Genomic DNA, 4011 nt, shown 5'->3' with positions numbered 1-4011 from the left:
TTTACATGGCCATATTTACACAGTACTTTCTAAAGTATTCCCTTTCAGTAGCAAAAGGTCACAATGAATTATATATTCTATCAAAATTTCAGTCCAAAGTTTTTTTACCTTTTTGTTACAGGACTCCTTAAGTTCTAGAAAAATTATCTCCCCTGCGCACAGCATCTGGAATTATCTAAGGTACCTGGGGAAAGGATGTATACCAATGTATGTCAGTACAACATCTGTTTTTCTAGTTTTGGATAAGGAGATATAGAACTGTTTGGTTTTTAGTCTTGGTGTTAGTTGTTTACATAAAGGTCATGCTTTTCCTTCCAGGCCGTCAATTAATTAATTGCATTTTTCTGAACCTTTTGTCCAGCCTCATCCCTTCCGCGCCACTGTCTTTATGACTGGTATCAGCTTTCGCTCCCATCTTTTTGATCCCTGGTGCCAATGTGCATTTTGTGGCACCTGCTGTGTAAATGTATTGTGGGGGTCAAAATCAGACCCTGTTGCTGTTGTCTGTTGAAGTGGTGGGTGTGCATGTCTAAAATGTGATAGGATTGTAACTACCACACATCTCGTGTGTGTACACTCACTACTACAGGGGAAACAAATAAAACAAAAAGACCAACAGCTTGTTGAGCCACAGAGCAGCTTAGCACTTGTGGGTTTGAAAAACTTATAGTTATACTCATGCTGCTTGAAATACTATACACATCAGACATAGTCAGTACTTTTGTTATATTTCACAAGCTAGTAGTATTTTTGATTAATCAGAAGCTTGTGAACAGATAATTAAAAGCAACAAAAGGAAGTTGTAGAGGTTTATGTGTTTGCAAAGAGTTTAATGTGAAAAGACAATTAGCAATCATGCATAAAGAGAAATATAAACAATATGAAGGACAAATTCATTTTGATTGAAAATTTGAAAAAAAACCTTAACAATAGACATGATGTTTACCAAGATTACACAGGCTCAAGTACCAGCTTTGTATGCTTTGCCTATGCTTTATACGCCTATCCTGCAGTCCTACTGCACTCTATTCTTTGTATGCAGTTTCCCTTGAGCTTGCTAAGGTCAAAATATAAGGGCAATATAGTGAAGAAGTATGCTTTTAAAAAAGCAAAGACTTTTGTGGAGGCTAATGTAGCCAAATTTTTTTTTTAGGGAGGGGCATACTTTTATGATGCCAACAAAAGAGCCATTTTTAAATCTTGTGGTTTAGCAATTAAGACAGATGGTGCACCAGTGATAATAGCAGAACAAAAGAATTTGCATGGCTTCTTAAGAAAAGTGGAGTAAAATATCCCTTATTTCATTGCATCCATTCATTAAGAAGCTTTGTGTGGAAACTCAACATGAAACAAACTGAAATTTATCAAAAAGTAGGTATTAACATGAAAATGAGGTGGAAACAGATCTTGTCTACATTGAGCTATGACCGTTTTGGAATAATATGGGAGAAGGATATGGGGACTTGCTTTCCTGTAAAGAAAATTTTGAAAAACAAAATTTAGCTGGTGACAGTGGAGAACAAGACAATCTTTTCCTTCAGACCAATAGAGAAACATTTATATTTGGTGGCACCAAATATTACACATGTATGTGTGTTTTTTTTCACAAAAAAAGTTTATCAAGAATTACAACAGATGTTGCCCTACAGATTCTTGTCTTTACTTTCTGTGACTGGGAACAACATAAATAGAGGTGCTCTCTTGTCAAGTGTGTTCTCCACTATGAAGTTTATCAAGAACCACAAAAGTTGTCCTACTGATTCTTCTCTGTTTTACCTTCTGAGACTGGCAAAAACAGTAAAAAGTAAAAGAGATGATAATTTTCTACATCTACTAGCTTGAAATAGTCAAGCAGTACAAAATTGGTAAATTGTCACTTTTCTAATGTTCCCCTTGCATCTTCACTTCCTTTACCATCATGGTACTTGGGTGTGATCAAACTGTCCCTGATTTTAAGTTACTGTCCCTGTTTTAGATCAAATGTTTTGTAAATTTTGCCTCTTTTCTGGTGGATTTTTAAGCCTCCATAAATTTGTTATAATGAAAGTGGACCTATTGTGACATTTTTAACATAATATAAAAGGGAGGCATTTATATAATGAAAATTTTTTTTTAATTTTTATTTAAACACATTTTTTCTTTTGACTGAGGAAAAAGATGGCAGCCCTGGAGGAGCAGTGATCGCCAGAAAGAAGAGTGAAGCCAAGACAGTGTGGGACTTGCTTGGCTGTGAGTACAAAGGTTGGCCTGCATGTCATGGTGTTCTGTGAGATAATCCTTCAAAATGGTAAATGTCCACAAGGGTCCCCCACTTGCACCTACATTTAAATATACCTACATCCCCCCGTTTGAGAGAAATTGGAGTTCAAAGAAGATAAACTAACATTTATATGTGACGGGGCACCATGGTATGATAGTGGTGATGAAATTTTGGCGGGGGGGGGGGGGGGGGGTTTATGTGAATTAGGGTTCACAGAAGGTAAGTGGCCAGCTATGTGTGACAGGCTAGTATGGTATGACAGAGTTATTCATATCTTATGATGGCATCATAGCAATGAAGTTTTAGAAAGAGTTAGCCACAATAGTCCCCTAACTAACACAAATAAAGAGAAATTGAGGTTCATAAAGAATAAGTGAGGTAGCATGATATGATAGGTATAACATTTTTTTTACGTTTTATCAGCATGAGGATTAAACAACATATAAAAGAATAAAATACAAAACCGAAACAAACCAATAGTACAAATGAGTGTCATTAACAGAGGTAACAGCTAATAAGAATGAAAATAGAGTCATCATCCATGGACTTAGACCCTCAAGAACATCACTCAAATTGTCTCTTGGCAATAGTTCTTCCTCCTACATTACTATGTGCAATCTTATTTAATACCACTTAGTGCGAAAGTCCCCAGCCTTTTGCAGGTCGTGGACCACTAAATGCACGGACTCTGGACCGACCCCAGAGTGACATCATAATGCCAGAATCCGCCCACTCCAGAGACACTGCCTGCCCACCTGACCCTGGTCTTTAAATAGCGGCCAAAATGAGAACATATTCCTGATTGTTATTGGGATTTTATGCTTGTGACCCCGTATCTCGCACGTTATGTTTAGGGAGCTGAAATTTTGTTTAATTATGGCTCTAAGTGTCTTCTGTGTTCCCTAAAATTTTTAAGTTTTTACAACAATCGTTGTGGTAGATATGAAGGTTTATACATGGGGATAATGACAGCTGGCATTGACACAGCTCTCATGCTGCTGCTATCACTGGACACGCCCCCACCAGGGTAGCTTTATCTCACAGTACAAGTAGGACGATTCTATGGGCGGGGAGCAGCACAGCTTATTGCAGATATCAATAGAAGTTCCCTCTCCTAATAGAAAAACATAGTAGATGCGCACGCAGACACAGCTGATTGTGACGTTATTGTGCACGCCCACCCAGTTGGTAGGACAAATTCCAAAGGTAGGATAATCGTAGTCCCGCCCACCGTGCACGTGCTGAGTAGCCTGCCTGTGGGGGAGCAGGAACACACAGGTAATGGCAGGCGGAATGTTCTGCATTTTGCTCCCGGGCTGACTATACAGAGCCTGTACTGTTTTCAGCTGCTAGCGTTACACAAAGAGCCTGACACAGCCTGTCTATAGAGCCGCCATGCAGGCGGGGGATTGCAGCTTGACTTGTAGTAGTGAGTGGGCTGGTGTGCTGAGGGGTCACTGAGGTATTTTACCTGGGCACATTCACCCGGCTGGGTCACTGGGGTACTGCACCAGGGCATGTTCACCCGGCTGGGTCACTGTGGGGTACTGGGCCAGGGCATGTTCACCCGGCTGGGTCACTGTGAGGTACTGCGCCTGGGCACATTCACCCGGCTAGGTCACTGTGAGGTACTGCACCAGGGCACATTCACACGGTTGGGTCACTGTGAGGTACTGCACCTGGGCACTTTCACCCGGCTGGGTCACTGTGAGGTACTGCACCTGGGCACTTTCACCCGGCTGGGTCACTGT

The sequence above is a fragment of the Pyxicephalus adspersus genome, chromosome 2, assembly GCF_032062135.1.
Source record: "Pyxicephalus adspersus chromosome 2, UCB_Pads_2.0, whole genome shotgun sequence".
Taxonomy (NCBI): Eukaryota; Metazoa; Chordata; class Amphibia; order Anura; family Pyxicephalidae; genus Pyxicephalus; species Pyxicephalus adspersus.
The sequence above is the reverse complement of the archived record's forward strand: the minus strand, read 5'-3'. Positions refer to the sequence as shown.